Raw genomic sequence first — 24,315 nt, forward strand, 5'->3', positions numbered from 1 at the left:
CCCCTCTCTTTGGTTTTTATTTTGAAACAATGCTGGCCATTTACACCGCTGGAGCCGAGCCTCTGGGTGTTCTCTGGAATAAGTCCTTTAATCCCGTCTGGGTGGCATGCATCAGGTCAGGAGGACAGGCACACAGAAGCTAGTGCCATTACTGACCCAAGGTACTGAGCACATATGGGGCTGCCTTCCCTTTGACCGCCGTCCAGGAGGCCCACCAGGCTGCTGAGTCTAGGGCTGAGGGCTTGGGAAGTCAGCAGTGTCAGGAGAACAGCTCTGCTTGCTGCTGCTCGCTCAACTCCAAAAGCAGGGACACCCTCATCAACTCCGCTGCTTCCAGCCCCCTACCCCCAAGGACCTAAGAAAGAAGGATCCAGCACTGGGGAGACAAAGCCTGGAAAGGAGAGTAATTGCATTAAAGAACACCGGCAAATACTTAAGATATGTGTATACAAAGCTTAAACAAATTGCTAAAGACCTTGATAATTAAGTCTCTGTCCTGTCCTCTTTGTATTTTTTTTAAAGATTTATTTATTTATTTTTATGTATACAGTGTTCTGCCCACATGTACACCTGTAAGCCAGAAGAGGGCATCAGATCACATTACAGTTGTGCGTGAGCCACCATGTGGTTGCCGGGGATTGAACTCAGGACCTTTGGAAGAGCAGGTGGCGCTCTCCACCACTGAATCATCTCTCCATCGCTGTCCTATCTGTTCAGTGCCTCACTTCTATCTTCACAGGCAATGGCTACTCACAGCTTCTGAGGCCCTCCACAATGCTCCATGGTTACCTAAACAAATATGTTAGTATGTGTATTATGTCGGAATGTAAGTGAGCTGGTGAGATAGCTCAGGGTTAAGAGCACTGGCTCCTCATCTAGAGGTCCTGAGTTCAAGTCCCAGCAACCACATGCTGGCTCAGGACCATCTATAATGGGTTCTCATATTAAAACAAAAAACAAGCCAGGCGTGGTGGCCCATGCCTTTAACCCCAGCAGTCTGGAGGCAGAGGCAGGCAGATCACTTTGAGTTCGAGGCCAGTCTAGTCAACAAGATGAGTCTAGGACAGCCAAGGCTAACACAGAGAAACCCTGTCTCGAAAAACCAAAATAAAAATAAATAAATAAAGGCACCCCTTTAAGCCCAGCACTTGGGAGATAGAGGCAGGTGGGCCAACCTGGTCTACAAATTGAGTACAGGACAGCCAGGGCTCTTGTTGCATAGAGAAACCCTGTCTTGGGGTTTATGGTGGGGGAGGTTAAAAAAAAGTGTAGATGATAGCATTTACTTTTTTTTTTAAGATTTATTTATTATTATGTATACATTATAGATGGTTGTGAGCCACCATGTGGTTGCTGGGAATTGAACTCAGGACCTCTGGAAGCACAGTCAGTTCTCTTAACCACTGAGCCACCTCTCCAGCCCTTTTTTTTTTTTTTTTCAAGACAGGGTTTCTCTGTGTAGCCTTGGCTGTCCTGGACTCACTTTGTAGACCAGGCTGGCCTGGAACTCACAGCGATCCACCTGCCTCTGCCTCCCGAGTGCTGGGATTAAAGGCATACACCACCACGCCTGGCAGCATTTACATTTTTTAAATTACATTTTTATACTTTGTATGTGTGCATGTGCACACAAATGCCATGGCTTGTACATGGAGGCCAAGAGAACAACTGGAGGGAGTCACTTGTCCCTTCTAACTCAGGTGGTCAGTCTTGGTGTCAGGTTCCCTCACCCACCAGTCCTCTCACTGGCCCTAGACAACAGCATATTAGCATTATGTATACAGTGCTCTGCCTGAACATACACCTGCCCGCCAGAAGAGGGCACCAGATCACATTATAGATGGTTGTGAGCCACCATGTAGTTGCTGGGAATTGAACTCAGGACCTCTGGAGGAGCAGCCAGTGCTCCTACCACTGAGCCATCTCTCCAGCCCCTAAAATAATTTTCAAACCATGACTTTCATATCACTTTCACATAAGATATGCCCCGATTTAAAAACACCCAGGTAAAGGGGTTTGCCTACCATGTTCATGACCCTGAGTTCAACACCATACATACAAAAAATTTAAATACCATATATATTCAATTTTATATAATCTATTGTGTATTTAAGTGACCTTTTAATTTTCATTTAATTTATTTATTTGCTTGGTTTTTCGAGACTGGGTTTCTCTGTGGTATCTTGTCATGGACTCACTTTGTAGACCAGGCTGTCCTTGAATGACCTTTTAATTTTTAATTTTTTATTATTTTTTAAGTTTTTTGAGATAGAGTTTCTCTGTGTAGCCTTGGCTGTCCTGGAGTCGATTTGTAAACCAGGCTGGCCTCAAACTCACAGCGATCCGCCTGCCTCTGCCTCCCAAGTGCTGGGATTAAAGGCATGTGCCACAACACTTGGCCTTTTAATTTTTTTTGACCTTTTAAATTTTTTTTTGTGGTTTTTTTCAAGACAGGGTTTCTCTGTGTAGCCTTGGCTGTCCTAGACTAACTTTGTAGACCAGGCCGGCCTTGAACTTACATCAATCCGACTGCCTCTGCCTCCTGAGTGCTGGGATTAAAGGTGTGTGCCACCACGCCTGGCACCTTTTAATTTTTTAATATTTATTTTTTTATTCATTTATTTTGATACAGGGTTTCTTCTCATTTTTAGACCAGGCTGGCTTCGAACTCAGAAATCTGTCTGCCTCTGCCTCCTTAGTGCTGGGGGATCAAAGATGTGTGTCACTTGAAGGGATATGTAAGTGACCATTTATTGATGAACAGTCTGGCTACATTTTTTAAAATCCCATCCCACTAACATTTCCTAAATACTTTTGACTATATTTTTATTTACAAAAAACCTGTTTGCTACTAAATCTGTAGGACATATTTCTAAAGTTGCTAAAGCAAAGACTATACATTTTGAATTTCATAAGACGTCTAATTTCCTTCCAAGAAGTTGCACTTTTTTTTTTTTTTTACAATAAATGGGATATCTATCTCTTTAAAGAGTCATCCAGCCTACACACCCAAGAAGTCACTATGCAGAGGGACAAAGGGCAGACCTTATAACCACCAGTGTTTAGAAACTGAGACCAAAGAGACTACTGTGCATTTAATAGAGCCTGAATCAGATGCTGTGTTTGTAGGTTTTCCATCCAGGAGCCTAACTCCGGACTGTTTCTCAGAGTCAATTCACTGATTGCACACGTGAGCACAAGCAGGGCTCTGGGTGGAGAACCGCCTGGAAACACCCAACTCCCACGAGCAGGATCAGAAAATTCCTGCGCTCAGGGGCCCCGTTCAATTCCCACCTGATACCGCAGCCCCGACTTGAACACTTGGCAGTCATGAGGAGCTGACATCTCTCAGGTTAGCCGCATTCTGGGCTTGTTTGCACCTTCAAAGCCTTCTTATGCCAAGGCGCGATCACCAGTGGGTCACCCCTGTGCCCGGCGCTGTTCAAAAACACAGCAAAACCAAACCCTCTTCATAGCTTGTGCTTCCGCCCCTGCTCGGATCTTAGACATCTCAGAGACAAGACAGCCCCCCAGTCTACGACCTTCAGGCCTGAGCGGCCTTTCCTGAGGCCACAGCAACAGCGGCTGGCTCCTTAGAACCAACCGCGACGCTCGGGCGCCATCTTGTGTCCATTCCTTAGGTCTATTAGTGGCAAACTGGAAACTACATTTCCCAGCGTGTCGAGAGCAACTGCGCAGGCGCAAAGAAGTTCTCTTGTTTCCATGGGAACCTGGACCCCGAGTAATCTGGACAGTTCTGCTTTGAAGAGGGTTAGAATGTTGCTCCCTCAAATACAAAGGAGCTAGGACCGGATTTGCAAACCGTTACCGGGACTTTGTCCTGCCTCCCGGGACTAGCGCTGCCATAGTCTCCTGAGTGTCCTGGCGTCCGAGCGCTCCCGGGGCCTCGGCGTCTTGAGTAGCCAGGTGAGACCACTGTTTGGCTCTCTGGCCTGCAAGGTGCCGCTCGCCTTGAACCGGTTTCTAATCTTGTCACCCTCTGGCGGAGGGCCCGCGCCCCGCACACAGGTACTCCTCGGGCTCGAGCGGACAGCGGGCAGGGACGGTGGGCTCTGAGTGACCGGGAAAGTAGAATCCTTCTGCCTATCTGGGGCTTGGATCTGACTGCCTCCAACGGGATAGGAGCCCCAGCTTCAGTATTCGTCCTTGTTCCCGCCCAATACAGTGGGGTTTGCCCTGGAATAGAAGACAAATGTCTTTATTTCGTTCCTGTCTCTGTAAAATAAGGAAGGAACTTGAGCAGGTTGTGGTGTTGCGCTGCACGCCTTTAGATTAAACTGGATCTCTGTAAATCCAAGCCAACCAAGGGTACATAGTGAGATCTTGTCTTATAAATAAATAAATAAATAAATAAATAAATAAATAAATAAACGAACTTGAAGCAAATTATCCCCAAGGTGGTTTTTACCCATACAATTTACATCAGCTATAGTCACCAAGTTCAAAGGGGGGGGGGGGGCGCGGTGTGGAAGTGTGTGTATGAGGGAGAGGTGGTTTAAGCAAGAATCTCAGCTTGGAATATGATCTGGTCAAAACTGGTTTTGTGTTTGTGTACAGACTTATTGCACCTGTTAAACCTCAGGAGCACAAATGAGAGTAATGACAGTACCACCTTTTTGTTTTTTGTTTTAAGGTTTATTTTATGTGTGTGGGTGTTTTGCCTGCAAGTATTTATGTGCACCATGTGGCTGTCTGGTGCTGATGGAGATCAGAAATGGTGTCAAATCCTCGGGACCTGGACTTAAGGATAGTGATGAACCCCTCCATGTGGGCGCTAGGAATCAAATCTGGTCCTTTGTTAGAACAAGCGCTCTTAAGTGCTGAGCCAGCCCCCCCCCACCCCCACCCGGCCGCGGTTGTATTCTCCTCTTCTTTTTTGTTTTGGTTTTTTCAAGACAGGGTTTCCCTGTGTAGCCTTGGCTGTCCTGGACTCACTTTGTAGACCAGGCTGGCCTTGAACTCACAGAGATCCACCTGCCTCTGCCTCCCGAGTGCCGGGATTAAAGGTGTGCACTGCTATGGCCACCTCCACCGCTGCCACCCCCACCCCCACCCCCAGCCCAGCTCAGGCTTTTAAGGATGAGGTGAGATAACATTACACTTTTAGCCCAGGGCCCACAGACGGTAAGCACTATCCTAAGTCTAGATCCCTGATTTTTGAAATAACTTATTTTATTTCTGGGCATATCCATTCTCCTCAAGCAGGACTGGTTACAGGCTGATAGTGAAGAGGAAGCTGGAGTTATTCATGCAGGCCTCAGTGCTGACGGCTCGTGCACTCACTGGCACAGCACGAGGGAGGAGCCAGGGCCTAACTTCAGATGGTGGGGAAGACACTTCTCCTTAAGATTCTCAGAGGATGGCTGGGCATGGTGGCACATGCCTTTAATCCCATAACTCAAGAGGCAGAGGCGGCCAGCCTGGACAACAAAGCCAGTCCGGGACAGCCAGGGCTTTGTTACACAAAGAAACTTTGTGTCGAAAACCAAAACAAAGATCCTTAGAGGATGTGAGCACTCACTTGTTATATGAAAGCTGCTGAATATACTTAACACACATTTTCAAAATACTCATTTTTATTTTACGTGTATGGGTGTTTAGCTTGCAGATGTCTGCACACAATATGCATGCAGTACCCACAGGGGTCAGAAGAGGGCACCAGAGTCTCTAGAATTGAAGTTGTTTGCTTGCATGTATGTTTGGGCACCATGTGCATGCCTGGTGCCCATGGACGTCAGAAGAGTGCATCGGATCCTCCTGGAACTGACATTAGGGATTCCTGTGAACTGCCGTGTGCTGTGAATCAAGCCTGGGTCCTATGCAAGAGCCACAAGTGCTCTAAGCCACTGAGCTGGATCTTCAGCACCATGAGCATTTTATTTTATTTTTATTTTTATCTTTCTTTCTTTCTTTTTTCTTTTTTTGAGACAGGGTTTTTCTGTGTAGCCCTAGCTGTCCTGGACTCACTCTGTAGACCAGGCTGGTCTCTAACTCACAGTAATCCACCTGCCTGTGCCACTGGGCCCAGCTTCAAAGACATAATTTAATACAAGTAATATAGCATTTGAGGTCTAGGTCACTGTGCTCTGGAGGCTCCAAAGCAGGAGAGAGCACTCCCAAGTCATGATATACTGAGAAAGAGTGGAGACTTCACAGGAGTTTCCTAGTATATGTGTACAGTGTATAAGTCAAAAATGAGGGGAAATGTATCCTGGGGACCCTTCTCAGAGCCTGTGACACCAAAGAGAACTGTCTATACTCGTGACTGGATGGTCCTAGAAGACAGATTCTGGCGATCACTTTACTCTCTGCTTGATATATGGTTAGCACATAATATGTATCAGTAAATAGTTTTCCTGCAAAGAGGAACCAGGCTATGGCACTTAAATTACCCTGGGCCTTCATACAGCCATTCCTGTAGGAGGAGGAATGTGACCAGGCAGTGATTATGGGGCAAGAGCTATGATGGGAGGAACAAAACCGAGGCCATGAAGCAATCTTAAGATCAGTGGTGGAGGGGCTGGAGAGACGGCTCAGAGGTTAAGAGCACTGGCTGCTCTTCCAAAGGTCCTGAGTTCAATTCCCAGCAACCACATGGTGGCTCACAACCATCTATAATGAGATCTGATGCCCTCTTCTGGCCTACAGGTATACATGCAGGCAGAACACTGTATATACAACAAATAAATAAATCTTTTAAAAAAAAAAGAAAAGAAAAAGATCGGTGGTGGATTCCCCTTTCACTATGTCTGCACTGGACTTTTTTCATTACCAACTCTTCCCCCTTGGCAGTGGGAAACTATATCTACCACACCAGCTTACCAGGTTGCAGCAAAAGGTTGACATTAGCACCAGCAGCACCATTTTCAGGGTTATTTGGGCCTGCTTTTCTCCAGTCCTACCCAGAAGTTAAGCCTTCAGAGACAGGTGTCCAGGGGATTCAGTGATGTGTCTTGAGTTAGGCACACATAAGTAAGCCCGAAAGGAGAAAGCCTCGAGGACAGGGCCTCTTTAAAAAGATCTGGATTCTCCTAGTCTTCTTGCTAGCAGGTGGGAGCAAAGCCACCTGCAAAACAGGGAAGCTGCGGAGATGCACAACGATTGCCTTTTTTGTCCCTAGATATGATATGGTTCAGGACTTCAGGGGACCACATGGTGCTCCCTGTACTGGAGGCAGAAGCCAGGGAGAGCTCTTACGCTTCTTATGGCCCTTGCTTGTGCCTGGAGCCCTGCTGTTGCTCGCGTTCGCTCCTACTCCACTGGCTGCAGGTAAGTGCTTGTACAGGGGATGGGATTCCTTAGCAGCTAAGTGTCATGTGAAGCCTGGTAGCTGCAGGCCTGGTGGTTGAGAAGTCATGGTAGCTCCACGTCTGCCGTGAAGGCCTGTGCCAGCTGATCCTTTACCATTTGTAAAGCCGCTTAAACGAGGTCTCACTTAAACCACAGCAGCAGCAGCTCCTGTGAGACAGCTTTACTTTTCAGCCTGGAGGTAGGGTTCTTCAGGTGTAGCTCACAATGCTACACGATGGCATTGAGACCAGCAGTCTTTCCTGCCTGCTATCACTAAGGGGATGTCGTTAGAGTTCGGCTTCAGTCTGCCTACCTGTGACATCATTGCTTACCTGCCACGGGAGCTGTGGGTGTCATCTGCCTACTGGGGAGGCCACAGTCCTCCATCAGCTGGATTCCAGGAAGCAACTCTCTTTCTTCCCAATTCAGCCCGAATTTCCTTTCTGTTTTCCACACGTTCCCATTATTCATCATCAGACACCTTAGAAGAGTGTCTCCCATGCTCATGCCTCAGTAGGTGCAAACCAGCTCCCATGTGGACAGTGCCGTGGAGAGGCACAGCCCCTTTCCTTGGCTCAGCCGGGTTCATCCTCTGGCACATGGGTAGCCAGGTAGCTGAGACACTTGGGGGATTGTGTGTCTGGTGATAGGAAGAATAGGAAATCTGTTCCCCACCTGCATGGGAAGGAAGCAGTAAGAGTTTGCCTGACGAGGCTGGCCTGGGTAGTAATTCTGACCCAACCCTGCTGGCACCCTCTGGTTCAGGGAGCTGCAGCAGTACAGCGACCGGTCGTGCGGCAAGGAAGGGGACACAGAGAGTGTAAGACCATGCCAAAGCAGGGCCTACCTGCTGCCCTCCCTCAGGCCAGAGGCAGATGTGGAGGGAGACAGGTCTAGGCAAAAGGCTACATCGACAGGAGGGGGCACATTATATGTCCTCACACGTGTCCTGAGGAGGTCTGGAGGTAGGTGGGTTTACCAGGACAGCAGCAGCCTGTCTTCCCAAGCAGCCATCGTGGTTTGCGGACTGACTCCCAGCCTCGGAAGCCCCTCAGAAAAACATACCACCGCTCAGTGTGGCTCAGCTGCATGCCTCCTTCAGCCCTGTCCACATCCTGAGGACGTCCTTGTCCTGAACGCACCTGTGTCGGCTGAACTCCGTCTCTTCAGAAGGCCTTGCCATTGCCATCCCCTTCCTTTTGGGCAGGACCAGCTGAAGCTGCTGAACACAGCCAGCCCCTGGCTGGCCCTGCGCTAGTCCCAGGTGTGTTGTCTTCTGACCAAGGAGAAAGGACTCAGCTAAGAGAGGAGGGCAGGGCAGGACCGCCAGGAACACGGAGCCCAGGTAGGAAGGGACTTGGTTAAAGGGATGCCACGGTGGAACCGAAGGCCCCGGGAATAAAGTAGCTTGGCTCCAAGGCTTCTGGCAGTGGGTTGTAGGGCCAGCCCAAGGCTGGTCTGAGCAAGGAACTGTCCTCGCAAGGGTTCTTTTTCTAGTCGGGACCATGTTGGAGTATGAGGCCCTGTGCGGGGCCCACGTGACTGGAGAGCTGGCACACTAAGTCTCTGAGTCTAGGAGCTCCTAGCCAGCTGTGTCCCTTACACCCAATGTAAGCCTCCCAGCGCGCATCACTTCCCACATGTAACCAATTGCCGGATTCTGATGGTCTTTCTCCAAACCTCCCTCTTTGCCCCCACTTCCTCCACCTTGCCTGTTACCATGCCTTCATGGTTTCGAGGCCTTCATTGCTGTCTGTGGGCTCACACCAGGTTGTGGCATTCCGTCAGCCCAGCGGCTAGGTTCTTCTAGAAGCATTTCTTTACTTTCATGTTATTCCGTGTCTAGTGCCTCCCGTGGTGCTCCCCATGGCCTGACAAGTGCCACACTGACTTTCCTGTCTTCATGAATCAGGGCCTTTCTCACACTGGCACCAGCTGGCCTTTCTGGCATTATCTTCCAAGACGCCCTTAGTCTTCCTTCCTTCTTTGTTTTTGTTTTTGTTTTGTTGTTTGAGACAGGGTTTCTCTGTGTAGCCTTGGCTGTCCTGGATTAGCTTTGTAGACCAGGCTGGCCTTGAACTCACAGTGATCCACCTGCCCCTGCCTCCTCAGTGCTGGGATTGCGGGTGTGCGCCACCACGCCCAGTGTCTTCCATTCTTCTTAGACTACACCCACAGCTGTTCCTTTAAAACACGTTTCCAGCTCCCTGTGCTTGTTGCTGCTCTCTCTAGCTAGAAGGGACCCTCTAACCTTTGCCTTTACACCTAAGAAATACAGGAATACTTACCGGGCTGGGGAGAAGGCCAGGTGTGTAAGGTGCTTGCCATGCAAACCTGACGTAAACTCAGACACAATAGCACAGGCACCTGCAGTCCCAGCGCTGTGTGGGGAGATAAGAAGACAAGTGAATCTCTGGAAGCTGCTGCATGCAGCAGTAAAGAAGAGAGCTTCTGTCGCAAACAGGCAGAGGGCCGGAACTCACACCCGAGATTGTCCTCCGACCACCGTGTGGCTTGTGTGGGTCCACATACACACATACACACATACACAAAACAAAATACTAGGGCACCAGGCACATGGGCAAAACATTTCATACAAATAAAATACAAATACAATAAAAATAAACAACAAAAAAATAAAATACAAAGAATTAAATCTTTTACAAAATTTAAAATAGGGCCAGGTAAGGTAGCCCATTCCTTTAATCAAGGTGCTCAAGAAGCAAAGGCAGGTAGGTCTCTGTGAGTTTCAGAGCAGCCGAGGCTACGTGGTGACTCTCTGTTTGCAAGAACAGCAACAAAAACTACACTAACAAATTGAAAATAGGAATGGCAAGATGGCTTAGCACGTAGAAACACCACCAATCCTGGTGACCCACGTAGCAGAAGGAGAGAACTGACCCCCCCAGGTGCAGTCTGACCCCCATGTGTTCTCTGAGGCACACACAAGCTCCCTTTCCACAGATAAATACATCAAAGTTTTGGGTTTTTTGCTTTGTTTTGGTTGTTTGAGACAGAATTTCTCTGTGTAGCCCTGGTAGTCCTGGAACTGGCTCTGTAGACCAGGCTGGCCTTGAACTCATTCACCTGCCTCTGCCTCCTGAATGCTGGGAGTAAAGGTCTGCACAGCCACCACCTGGCAATAAACAAACAAACAAACAAATAACCATAAGAAATTAATGTAAAAATAAACAAAATAATAATTTTGGTAAAAAATACTCATAACATAAAATTTACTATTTTAGCACTTTTTGGAAAACAGGTTCTTGTTGTACAGCTTAGGCTGGCCTTGAACTTCTCCCGATTCAGCCTTCTGAGTGCTGAGGCTCTAAGCATGCACTACTACAATCAACTTACTTTAATATATAATTGGCCAGGCAGTGGTGGCACACACCTTTCATCCCAGAACTTGGGAGGCAGAGGCAGGCGGATTTCTGTGAGTTCGAGGCCAGCCTGGTCTACAACGAAAGTCCAGGACAGCCAGGCCTCTGTTACACAGAAAACCCCTGTCTAGAAAAAAAAACCAAACCTACTAACAACAACAACAAGCCCACATACTGCATGATTCTATTTTCTTATTTTCATTAAAAACATTTTTATAAGCCAGGTGTGGTGGCGCATGCCTTTAATCCCAGCACTCAGGAGGCAGAGGCAGGCGGATCGATGTGAGTTTGAAGTCAGCCTAGTCTACAAAGTGAGTCCAGGACAGCCAAGGCTACACAGAGAGACCCTGTCTCAAAAACCAAAAAAAAAAAAATTTTTTTTAATGTCTATGGGTGTTTTGCTGGCATGTGTCTGTGCGCTACACTCATGCATATGTTTATGCAGTGCCCACAAAGGCCAGAAGAGCCATCAGATCCCCTGGTTTTTTGTCTGTTTGTTTAGATTTACTTCTTTTTCTTCTATGTGTATGAGTGTTTTGCCTAACTGCAATTAGGTGAAGCATGTGTGTACCTGGTCCCTGGAGGTGAGAAGAGGGCATCTGACCCCCTGGAACTGAGTTTACCGATGCTGATGAGCTGCCATGTGGGTGTTGGAATTGAACCCAGGTCCCCTGCAAGAGCAGCCAGTGCTCTTACCCACTGAGCCGTCTTTCCAGCCTGCATGATTCTCTCTGTGTGAAATGTTCAGAATAGGCAAATCCATAGAGACTGAAATCTGTTGGCTGTTGCTAAGGGGACTTGGAACCGACTGTCAGTAGCTGCAGAGCTGAACCAAGTAATCATGTTAAAAATATGGCCCCTTGGTTAGGAATATATCCTGCTCTTCCATAGACTCAAGTTCAGTTCCCAACATTCATGTTAGATGGCTTACAACTGCCTGTAACTCCAGCACCAGAGCAGTCCAGCCTCTGCAGACACCTGCACTCACGTGCACATACACACAATTAAAATAAAAATACCCCTACCACATATACATAAATAAAATATTTTGTAAACATTTAGCTGGGCTTGGTGGCACACACCTTTAAATCCAGCACTCGGGAGGCAGAGGCAGGTGGATCACTGTGAGTTCGAGGACAGTCTGGTCTACAAAATGAGCCCAGGACAGTCAAGGCTATGCAAAGAGACCCTGTCTCAAAAAAAAAAAGATGTGCATTGGTGCACACGTATGTATAGTATATCTGCATACATATCTGTTTGAGGGTGTCAGATCCTGGAGTTACAAAGAGTTGTGAGCTGCCATGTGGGTGCTGAGAATTGAACCTGGATCCTCTGGAAATTAGTGCTCTTAACCACTAGGGGGAAAAGCCCTTGCTCCCAAGCCTGACAACCCAAGTTCAATCCCCAGAACCCATTCAAAGGTAGAAGAATCAACTTCACAAAGTTGTCCTCTGCCCTGCCCTCTGACTGTACACCTGCAAACATACACACCTGCCCTGCCCTCTGACTGTACACCTGCACACATACACACCTGCCCTGCCCTCTGACTGTACACCTGCAAACATACACACCTGCCCTGCCCTCTGACTGCACACCTGCACACATACACACCTGCCCGGCCCTCTGACTGCACACCTGCACACATACACACCTGCCCTGCCCTCTGACTGCACACCTGCACACATACACACCTGCCCTGCCCTCTGACTGCACACCTGCACACATACACACCTGCCCTGCCCTCTGACTGCACACCTGCACACATACACACCTGCCCTGCCCTCTGACTGCACACCTGCACACATACACACATGCCCTGCCCTCTGACTGCACACCTGCACAATACACACCTGCCCTGCCCTCTGACTGCACACCTGCACACATACACACCTGCCCTGCCCTCTGACTGCACACGTGCACACATACACACATGCCCTGCCCTCTGACTGCACACCTTCACACATACACACCTGCCCTGCCCTCTGACTGCACACCTGCACACATACACACCTGCCCTGCCCTCTGACTGCACACCTGCACACATACACACCTGCCCTGCCCTGCGACTGCACACCTGTACACATACACACCTGCCCTGCCCTCTGACTGCACATCTGCACACATACACATCTGCCCTGCCCTCTGACTGCACACCTGCACATGTACATGTCATACCCTGCCCTCTGAAAGAACCGTAAGGTCGTTTTGTTTTGTTTTGTTTTGTTTTGTTTTGTTTTGTTTTGAGACAGGGTTTCTCTGTGTAGCCTTGGCTGTCCTGGACTCACTTTGTAGATCAGGCTAGCCTCAAACTCACAGTAGTCCACCTGCCTCTGCCTCTGCTGGGATTGAAGGCATGCACCACCATGCCTGGCCAGTAAGTTCTCTTAACTGCCGAGCCATCTGCCCAACCTAGATACAAACATTTTTAAGAAGAATGACTGAACTTGAAAGGCTGGCAGCAGCAGTTGCTGCTGAGGACATGAGGCCCCTACACTACCTCCACTCTTCAGTTCTGGTGGTTGAGCTCAGGACTTCACACATGCTGGGTCTGCACGCTAGGAAACACTGAGCCTAATCCCCTAACACTGGCTTACATGCTGATGGGAATGTAAAACGGCAGACTCATTTTGGGAGATGAATTTACTATTTATTCTAAAATTTAATAGACGTGGCCTGGAGAGATGGCTCGGTGGGCAGGTGCGCCTCTTTAGACCAGGCTCAGGCTTCCAGCGTCCACGCGGCAGCTCACAGTCACTCCAGTCCCAGGGCATCATCTGGCCTTGTGGGCAGCAGGCACGCACAGTGCACAGATAGGCATGCAAGCAAAACATCCATACACATGAAATAAAATAAGTCTTTAAAAACAAATAAGTAAAATTGAATACACATATGCTATACAGCCCAGTAATCTGAGTTTTTGGCATTTACCCAAGAGAAATGGAAAGTGTACACAAAGACTTGCACATGACTGTTTTTGACAGCTTTATTCAACAGGGTCCCGAACTAGAAATAAATGAAAGTATCCACCAGCTAAGAAATGGCTAATGCTTCTGGGCTTATTCACATGATGGAATATTACTCAGTCATAAAAACAAATGAGTTTCGCTTGAGTCATTGTGACCTGCCTCTCCCCAGGCCTATGGCCTTTAGCCATGGGACAGAGTCATCAGGTACTCCTGCACTCCCGACCGGGCTGCTAACAAAGGCCTCACTCTTCTCTGCCTCACTGGTTGGTGAAGCACAAACCCTCTATCTCCTGACCTCACTCTGAGCCCACCATCCTTACTCACATCCGCTCCCTGGCTGTTGGCAGGGAAGGGCAGCACAGCCTCAGCCTCCTTTCCCGTCTCCTTTTCTCTCTTTTCCTCTACTGCTCCCTGCAGCTTTGTCATAGTTTAATTCTCACAGGCCTCCTCTGCTGCCTGACTCCCCTGCCTCCCTTCACCTGTAACTCCTCCTTCTCACTGCCTCCACATCGTGAACAAAGTGCCTGATATGCAACAGTGTGTCTGAAGCTCATGGAGGTGACTCTTTTATTTTTTATTTTTATTGTATATGAGTACTTTATCTGCAGAAGAGGGCATCAGATCACATTATAGATGGTTGTGAGCCACCATGTGGTTGTTGGGAATTGAACTCAGGACCTCTGGAAGAACAGACAGTGCTCTTAACTGCTGAACCATCTCTCCAACCCTATTTTTTTAGTTTTTAGTTTTTGAGACAAGGTTTCTTCTCTGTGTAGACTTGACTGTCCTGGACTTACTTTGTAGACCAGGCTGTCCTCAAACTCACATGACCTCGAACTCCACCTGCCTCTGTCCTGCTCCCAACTTCCCCCTTGAGTTCTGGGACTAAAGGGGTGCAGGTCCCCCCTCCCCCCAACAAGATGTCTCTGTGTAGCCTTGGCTGTCCTGAAACTCCTTCTGTAGACCGGCCTGGCCTCAGCTGGGCGTGGTGGTGCATTCCTGTAATTCCAGTACTCAGGGATGCAGAGACAAGTGGCTCTCTGAGTTCGAGGCCAGCCTGGTTTGTAAATTGAGTCTGAGACAGCAAGGGTACTCTTGAAAAAACAAACAAACAAAAGATCAGGCTGGCCTTGAACTCACAGAGATCTGTCTGCCTCTGTCTCTGAGTGCTGGGATTACAGGCATCTGCCACTGCACCCAGCTCACTTTTATATACACACACACACACACACACACACACACACACAAATATAACATACTACTGTCATCTGCAACAAGCCCAGGAAGTAAAGTGTTTGTTGATAGCTCCTTTGCTGTTAGGAAGTCCATGGATTATAGTCAAAATATATTATTATGTTATTTTTTTCTTGTTTTGTCGTTAATTTTTTTCTTTTTGTTTGTTTTTTGAGACAGGGTCTCTCTGTGTAGCCTTGGCTGTCCTAGACTCACTTTGTAGACCAGGCTGGCCTCAAACTCAGAGCAATCCGCCTGCCTCTGCCTCTCGAGTGCTGGGACCTTGTCATATAATTTCTTTATTTGGTGTGCATGTGTGTGTGGGTGCGGGTGTATCATGGCATGTGTACAGAGGTCAGGACAATTTGCAAGAGTCAGTCTTCCCACCAGGTAGGTCCTGGGAGCAAACCCAGGTCAAGCCTGGCAGCGAGGGCCTCTGCCCTCTGAGCCACCTCCCTACTTTCATAGTTCCCTTTTCTTTGGCTGTAGTATCAGTGTGATATACAGTGAGATTTACTTGTTTACATTTATATTTCGGTCCTCAGTTAAATATGAAGATGCCATGTAACATCTTTAGCATAGTTACATAGTCCAAGAAGCAAACTGTGTAGACCACCCTAGTGACGCCTGGCCTTGCTCCCCCCTCCGTCCTTGCCCTTCCAGCATTTCTAGTGTACCTTTCCTGCAGCTTTAAAAAATCAGACACATAGTCTACTTCTCTTTCTTTCCTAAAACAAAAAGAGTTTACTACATATTTCACAATTTGTCTTGCAAATCAGTGCACATGAGCCAGGACCTCTCCCCTGTCTCTAGCTGTGGTGCCACACTGGGCAGCCTCCCTGTGGGCGGGGTCGGAGGTTGCGTTGCGTTTGGCTATTCACACAGTGTCACAGTGAACAGGCTTGTGCATATGTTGTTTTGTTTGTTGAAGCGATTCTTCAGGGTAAGTTGTAGCACTGGGCTTGTGAGTCCAGTGATGGAGGTGTGTGTCACGCTTCCTTCAGCTCCTCGGAGAGCCAGGCTGTTTTAGATTTCTTCTTGTTTGTGGTGCACCTGGCTGGCCGAGGGTGCTGTCTGAGGTCGCTGGAGTGAAGCTGAGCATATCGTGCATTTATGGGGTGGGGCAGGGCTTTTCCTTCCACACACTGCCCACACCACCAGGTGTCCCCCATGTGCTTGCTAACCACCAAGTGGAAGTGTTCGTGTTCATTGCAGAGTCATCATACCTGAACTTCTGCTAAATCTGTTGTCTTGACAAGTTGCCCCTTGTCCCAGTGTTGGGGCACTGCCAGGAAAAAGGGGAAATGAGCCTGCTAGAAATAACATTTTGTTTGTTTGTTTTTGTTTTTTGAGACAGGGTCTCTCTGTGTTAGCCCTGGCTGTCCTGGACCCACTTTGTAGACCAGGCTGGCCTCACAGTGATCCTCCTGCCTCTGCCTCTTCAGTGCTGGGATTAAAGGTGTGCGTCACCACACCCGGCGAAATAACATTTTGAAAGGATACCTACCCAGGACTAGGTAGGAATCCCTTCTCTCCCGGTGACTGCACCACAGTGAGTCCAGACATAGCCACAGGAATGTTGCAGTGTATGGCACAGTGGCCTTTTACCCTATGACATTGCCCCCCCATCATCATCATCATTGTTTTTCTGTGACTAAGTCTCAAGGAACCCATGTTGACCTCAGGCTCACTGTGTAGCTGAGGCTGGCCTTGAACTCCTGGTCTTCCTGCCTCCACCTCCCAAATGCTAAGATTGTAGGAATGTTTCATTAAGCCTGGGTATTTCTATTATTTTTAATATTTTTTTTTGAGACAGGGTTTCTCTGTGTAGCTTTGGCTGACCTAGACTCACTTTGTAGACTGGGCTGGCCTTGAATTTACAGTGATCCACCTGCCTCTGCCTCCTGAGTGCTGGGATTAAAGGCATGTGCCACCATGCCTGGCGGTGATAAATTTTTTGTGATTGTCTGACTGTTAATGTAATTAAACAATTCAAAATTACTACTCGAATAATTTTTTTCATTTTTTTTCTTTTTCTGAGGCAGGGCCTGACATTTTAGTCCTAGCTGGCCTGGCCTAAACTTACTAAGTACATCAGACTGGCTTTGAACTCACAGAGATCCACATGACTCTGCCTCCTGCACACCATACCCGGATTTACTCCTAATTTCTTTCTTTTTTTAAAAAAAAGATTTATTTATTATTTATACAGTACTCTGCCTGTGCAGGCCAGAAGAGGGTACCAGATCTCATTATAGATGGTTGTGAGCTACCATGTGGTTGCTGGGAATTGAACTCAGGACCTTTGGAAGAGCAGCCAGTGCTCTTAACCACTGAGCCATCTCTCTAGCATCCTACTCCTAATTTCTAAGGCACAAATTACCTTCCTGTCAAAGGCAACTAATACTATAACTTTCTTATTTTATTTTTTAAATATATTTTATTAATTTATTCATATTACATCTCGATTGTTATCCCATCCCTTGTATCCTCCCATTCCTCCCTTCCTCCTGTTTTCCCCCTACTCCCCTCCCCTATGACTGTGACTGAGGGGGACCTCCTCCCTCTGTATATGCTCATAGGGTATCAAGTCTCTTCTTGGTAGCCTGCTATCATTCCTCTGAGTGCCACCAGGCCTCCCCATCCAGGGGACATGGTCAAATATGAGGCACTAGAGTTCGTGTGAAACTCAGACCCCACTCTCCACTCATCTGTGGAGAATGTCCTGTCCATTGGCTAGATCTGGGTAAAGGTTCAAAGTTTACTTCACAGATTGTCCTTGGTTGGTGCCATAGTTTGAGCAGGACCCCAACTTTCTTGTTTTAATTACATTTATGTATTTTTAGTGGTAGTGAGGGCACAACACGCCATGGTGCATGTGTGGAGGTCAGAGCACAACATGCAAGAGTTCGTTATCTCCTTCCTCTGTGTGTCATGAGCATCATCAGATTGGCTGGTGAGTGCCTTTACCACTGAGCCATCCTCCCAGCCTAATAGCATAAGAGAGAGGGGGGAGGGATGGAGGGAGGGGGAGAGAGAGAGAGAGAGAGAGAGAGAGAGAGAGAGAGAGAGAGAGAGAGAGAGAAGAAGGAGGAGGAGGAGGAGGAGGAGGAGGAGGAGGAGGAGGAGGAGAGAGGAGGGAGAGGCTGTTGCTGGGATCAAACCCAGGTCTTATACTAAACACATTTTTTAAAAGATTTATTTATTTATTATGTATATATTGTTCTGCCTGCATGTACACCTGCACACCAGAAGAGGGCACCAGATCTCATTATAGATGGTTGTGAGCCACCATGTGGTTGCTGGGAATTGAACTCAGGACTTCTGGAAGTGCAGTCAGTGCTCTTAACTGCTGAGCCACCTCTCCAGCCCCTAAGCACATATTTTACTACTGAACCATACGTTCAGCCAAAGTTCGCTCCTGCCACTTATGTTCTGCTCTTACAAAGAGTGTTAGCCCATCACCTTAGACAGGTATTTCCACATCGTGTGGACCTGCAAGATCAGCTTCCAGATAGAGACTGAAAGGGACTTGTCAGCATTTATGATTTCAATGAAGGATGTCAAACTAATGTCCTTGAGGTTGGATAAATTTGCACTTCAGCTGCGTGGGACTGTAATGGCAGGATCCTGGCCAATAATATAGGACATGTAGAGAAAGCTGGACAGTGCCAGATGCTCCCACCATGATGACTGTCTCTGCTCTGCCCCTCAGTGGGTCTGAATAGGCTGCACTGAGTAGGCTAGCCACTGGAAGCCCAGGCTTGCCACAGGAACCTGACAGAGGAGTGATTTAGGTAGAGCCTAGGTTTCATTAAAGCTTAGGAGCAGCCTTCACGTTGTAAATTATCTCACAAGCTGGAGGGACAAATAGAGCAAAACCAGATATGAACGTGAAGTGGAAGGTTGTCACCATAGAACTGACAAGTAAAATCCTCTCCAGCACTGAGCACAGTTGTCATAATGGCATGCCGTAACAGGTACAAACAGGCCAGCACAGGGAACACTGAGGGATCTTTTATCGTTCGTTTGCTTGTTCCTCGAGACAGGGTTTCTCTGTGTAGCCTTGACTGTCCTGGACTCGCTTTGTAGACCAGGCTGGCCTCAAACTCAGAGATCCACCTGCCTCTACCTCCCGAGTGCTGGGATTAAAGGTGTGAGCCACCACACCCAGTTGTACAGAGGGATTTTTAGCTCATCTTAGGCAAGGCTTCACAGAGAAAAAAAAACTGAGTTCAGAATTGGCCAGAGCCAGCAAGTGTAGAAACCATCAACACTGCTTAGTACGGTGTAGAGGTAGCCTCAAAGTTAGAACAAGATGCCTTTCCCTTCAAGTTACTGAGAACCAAACTCGGGCCCAAGAAGAACCTAAGCTCTAGCACATGGTCTCCAATCACTTGAACCCTGCTGTGGGCTCATCTGTCTGGTGCTTAGGCAGCCCCTGTGGGCCCTCCCGTCAGGCTTGCCCTGGCTGCCAACATGGTCTGAGGGGGGATGAATGCTGCCACGCCTGCATCAGTGAGAAGGAGTCAGAGCGGTCCTCATCCATGACAGTAAGAAAGCCCAAATAGAAGCGCAAAGCAAGAGCAGAGGAGTGGGAACGTGGAGATAAAGTCTGGGATTCGTTCCCCATGTTCTTCCTAACAGCGCCTGTCCAGATAGCCTGTGGCCGACTGTGACTGCCTCGCCGGCCTTGGAGACACTGCACTCATTAGTCTTCCTGCCATTGGAAGACTTTCCTCTCTGGTTGGCTGGATCTTCTTTCAGCTTCTAAAGAGAGTTTTCCTAGGTGCTGTCTTTGGTCTTCTTATCCCACACTTTCCTGTTTCTCTACCCTCAAAAGGTTTACCCATGTTCTTGGGGTTGGTGGTCACTTCTGTGCGCGTGAGTCTCTTCTGTCTCTGGATGTCATTCCCTCCCCTATCCTCGCCTCTGGACATGAACTCTGTTTACATCGCCAACCAACTTTTCCCTCTAGATATGGATCCCCACCTCAGAGTAGCCATGTGTAAAATGGAGCCTGTGCCCTCCCATCTGTTCTTTTCTGCTCATAGCCTCAGCGTTCTTTCAACCAACCCAGCTCAGACGGAGTCAGATCTGGCACCTCCTCCTGTTCTTCGGTTCCCAAATACTGGTCTTTGCCATCTTCTTTATCTTTCCCATTGTCCTGTTAGTCCAAGGTCTTAGTGCTCCACATCTTGAACATTCAATAGCTTCCTACTTGGTCTTTCTCCCTGCACCATCGCTCCCCTGCTCTCTCAGTTTTCTTTCTTTAATACTTTTATTCAGATTATACTCCAATTGTTATCCGTCACTTGTATCTTCCCGTTCCTACCCTCCTCTTTTGCCCTATTCCCCTCCCCTAGGCCTGTGACAGAAGGGGACCTCCTCCCCCACCATATGATCATGACCTATCAGGTCTCATCCGGATAGCCTGCTTCCCCTTCTACTAAGGGGAAGTGGTCAAATTGAGGGCATCAGAGTCAGTCCTCGCTCTCCACACAACCGTGGAGAATGAGCTGTCCATGGCTAGATCTGAATAGGGGTCAAGGTTTACTGCATGCGTTCTTCTTGGCTGGTATCTCTCTCTCATATTTTGGAGACAGGGTCTCTCTATGTATCCTTGGCTATACTGTAACTTGCTGTGTAGACCAAGCCAGCCTTGAGCCCACAGAGATCTGCCTGCCTCTGCCTCTGCCTCTGCCTCCTGAATGCTGGGACTTAAGGTGAATGCCACCATGCTGGGTAACAACAGTCTTTTTTTCATATTTTCCTATCTGGCCAAACAGACATTTTAGAATGGCTCTCTCAATTTTGTCTTTTCCTGCACTCTTATTACCACAGATACAGTCCAGCTCAAAGGCCCATTCCCAGCACCAGCCTGCCTCTCTGGCTTCATCACACATGACAAAGAGGACAGGCTTGGAGCTGGACTCTGGGAACAAACCTCACATGCCATGTTGCCCAGAGCAACTACTTCACTCTCTCTGCCCGAGCATCCTCTTTAAAATTGCTGTGTAATAAGTGTTATAGCCATGTCTAGAGTAGCTGAGAGGACAATATGCAGATGGACCAGTGCTGGACACATAAGTACGTCCGCTGACTCGTTTGTTTGTTTGTTTGTTTGTTTGTTTGTTTCTTTCTTTCTTTCTTTATCTTATGTGTATGCATGTGTAGCACTTGTGTGTCTTGTGCCAGCAGAGGCCAGAAGAGGATGTCAGAACCCTTGGAACTAGGGTTTTGAGTGGTGTAAGATGCCAGGTGGGTGCTAGGAACCAAAGGCAGCTCCTCTACAAGAGCAGCAAGTACTCTTAAGCTGCTTAGCCATCTTTCTAGTCCCGCAGATGCTAGCTTTTGGTTGTACTGCCACTCACAGAGAGAGCTACAATACACCTGGCGTACCCTGCACATATCACTTCTGACCATACTTGTCCCCTGTTGTAGTTTGATTTCCAAGTAACTAGAGAAGGAAAGGGTTTATTTATTTTATTTTGTTTAATTTTTTTGAGGCAGGGTTTCTCTGTGTAGCTTGGATGGCCTGGACTCACTTTGTAGACCAGGCTGGCCTCGAACTCACAGTGATCCGCCTGCCTCTGCCTCCCGAGTGCTGGGATTACAGCCATGCGCCACCACGCCTGGCTATGGTTTATTTCATCTTATACTTCCAGGTAACAATCCACCACTGAGGGAAGCCAGGGCAGGAACTCAAGCAGAAACCATGGAGGAATGCTGCTTACTGGCTTGATCCTCCTGGCTTCCTCAGCTTGCTTTCTCATACACCTCAGGACCACTTGTTCAGAGATGGCATCACCTACTGTGGGCTGGGTTTCTTGTACTTCGGTCATTAATCACGAAATGCCCCTACAAGCCAATCTGATGGGGACATTTTTCTCAGCTGAGGTTCCTTCTTCTCAGTTTCTACTCTGTATCATGTTGACAGAAACTGCTGAACACCCCGCAACACACACACACACACACACACACACACACACACACACACACACACACACAGAGTTTGCTCAGCCCTCTGCCTTACCCTTCAAGGCCTGGATACCTCCCATTTCCCTGGGTGAGTGCTTATTTACTGTCACAGCGCTGCTCAGATCCAGCTAGACCATGATAGCTATCAGAGGCCTATGAAGCCAGCCGTAGGCCACACAAACACATCTTCCTGAAGGGTTTTCATTTATTTTTATGTTAAAATGGCTATTTCAAGCTGGGTGGTGGTGGTGCACACCTTTAATCCCAGCACTCGGGAGGCAGAGGCAGGTGGATCTCTGTGAGTTTGAAGCCAGTCTGGTCTACAGAGTGAGTTCCAGGACAGCCAGGGCTATACTGAGAAACCCTGTCTCAAAAAAAAGCAAAACAAAAACAAAAACAGCTACTTCACACACATCACTGGAGTCTTGAGTCAGTGTAAAATTGGCATATTTTAAAAGACAAAACATAAAACTACTGAGAATACTCAGAGACTCTAAGGTGGATGGTCTAAGAAGCAGGTACACTGAACCCAAAGGCTTGGTACAGATGAGGGTGAGCAGGAGGGGTCATTTGCACTAGAGGCTTCTGCAGAATTGTTGCTGTACACCCCTACCCCAGATGCTTTCTGCTTCCAGAGACCCAGGCGCCTCTCTGTCTTTAGACTCCTAGGTTGCCTGGGGGCAGCACTTGTATTACAGGAGGCTTTTTTTTTTTTAATTTCCCCCACAAGTAGGCCTTATCTCATCAAGTCCATCCTAAACATCTGGAGTGCAGGTGTTTGGCTAGCCTGCCGGAGCAGCTGTTTGCTGTTTGCTGGCTGGGCAGAACAGTTCCCTCTCAGCCTCAGTTTCTTTATCTGTAAAGCATAGACAGCACTTACCTAATGAGATTTGTGCTGTACTCAGCAGGTGGCAGGGGAAGCTCTGCAAGCATGCTACCCAACCCAGCAGTGCGGGCTCTCCGTGAGCAGCATCTGCTCCTCCAGGATCCCCACCCCTCAAAACATCCTCTCCTGTACCTACTCCTGCGTGCTCACAGTAGATTTCCTTAGAGTCCCCAGCTCTCCCGACCTGAACAATGACCTCACTCAACCACGACATCACATCCTGCCCTGGGGCAGCACTCTTGACTGTTCACACTGTGTAATTAAGCTGCTGTGCTACTCCATCTAAAACAAAGGACAAAAACAAACTGTCCCTTTGATCTCATCCCTTTCTAGCTACCACTCCTTTACAGTAAAGTGCTCCTCAAAGACGTGGCATGTGCTCCCTTGGGCAGCACAGACACTGAAACTGGAATGACAGGATGGCTGCCATGGGGTCTGTGCAGCACCGCACATTGTTCTTCCTCACCGTCCAGTGTCAGAGCAGAGCTGCTCCTGCCATTGTTGCCCCCCTCCCCAGCACTATACTGCCTTTAAGTCTTTCCTCCCTTTAAGAACAAACCAAAGCTGACACACTCCCTGTCCCCGCTCTCAGGCAGGCTCTTAGCATCACAGCACAAAGCTGTTCTTATCAAAGTGTCCAGGGACTTGTGTGTGGCTGAATCCAGCAGGACCCTCTCAGATTGCATTTTACCAGCTTCTTGGAAACCCCCAAAGGCTGAAACTCTGGCTCTGCAGGGCTCTCCCGGCCCTCCGTCCCACCTCTGGCTCTGCAGGGCTCTCCCGGCCCTCCGTCCCACCTCTGGCTCTGCAGGCTGTACACCCAGCCATCCCCTTTGCTCTGTTCTCCCGGCTCCCTGGCCTAGTGTAGGGTTGGGCTGTCCTCGGATCCCTCCTTTCTCAATACTCTTAGTGTACTGATTGGTTGATAGACTTGGTTTTTGGTTTTGCTTTTAAGATAGGGTTTCTCTATGTAGCCCTAACTGCCTTGTAATTCCACCAGGCTGGCTTTGAACTCACAGAAGATCTGCCTGCTTTTGTCTTTCAAGTGCTGAAAACTTTTTGGAGACAAGGTCTTGCTGTGTTGCCAGACTGGGTTGGAAACTTCCTGAGTCAGATTCAAGAGTATCTGGATTCCGCATGCGTATCACTGTGCCCAACTCATTCTTGTGGCCTTAAATGCCATTTAAAAGTTCCCCAAAGTTATATCTCAAAGCTAGACCTCTCCAGAACTCCAGATTTATCATACCCTCTGCCTACACTTCACAGAGATACATTTGCAAACACTTCAAATGTAACATATTGTCTGGGGGTGTAGCTCAGTAATAGAACGCTTGCATATTATAGCAAGACCCCAGGCTCCGCCCACAGCACCACCCCCAAAGGTCAAAACAGCAAAAGCTCTTGGTTTTGGGTTCTCTTCCTACTCTGCTCTTCCCACAGTCCTCCCTATTAACTATGGGATATCTGATCGTCCAGCCACTCAAGCCTAAACCTGTGGAGATATTTTTGGCTCCTGCTCCTAGTGGTCAGTTGTCCCCTCAGAATAAAATCTGGC

The 24,315-nt window shown here is 48.2% G+C and overlaps 1 long non-coding RNA gene across 2 annotated transcripts; it reads left to right on the forward strand.

Moving 5' to 3' along the window:
• The first annotated feature begins 3,681 nt into the window (after positions 1 to 3,681).
• Positions 3,682 to 24,312, forward strand: LOC311579706. 2 transcript variants are annotated; one of them, XR_014773230.1, is made up of 4 exons: positions 3,682 to 4,029; positions 7,142 to 7,290; positions 8,519 to 8,656; positions 23,807 to 24,312. It is a non-coding gene; the product is annotated as an uncharacterized lncRNA (long non-coding RNA). The 2 variants fall into 2 exon arrangements; XR_014773231.1 differs by lacking the exon at positions 23,807 to 24,312 and having other exon boundaries at positions 3,705 to 4,029; positions 8,519 to 8,875.
• Positions 24,313 to 24,315: the final 3 nt, after the last annotated feature.

This window comes from Acomys minous, assembly GCF_964271855.1.
Source record: "Acomys minous genome assembly, chromosome: 2".
Taxonomy (NCBI): domain Eukaryota; kingdom Metazoa; phylum Chordata; class Mammalia; order Rodentia; family Muridae; genus Acomys; species Acomys minous.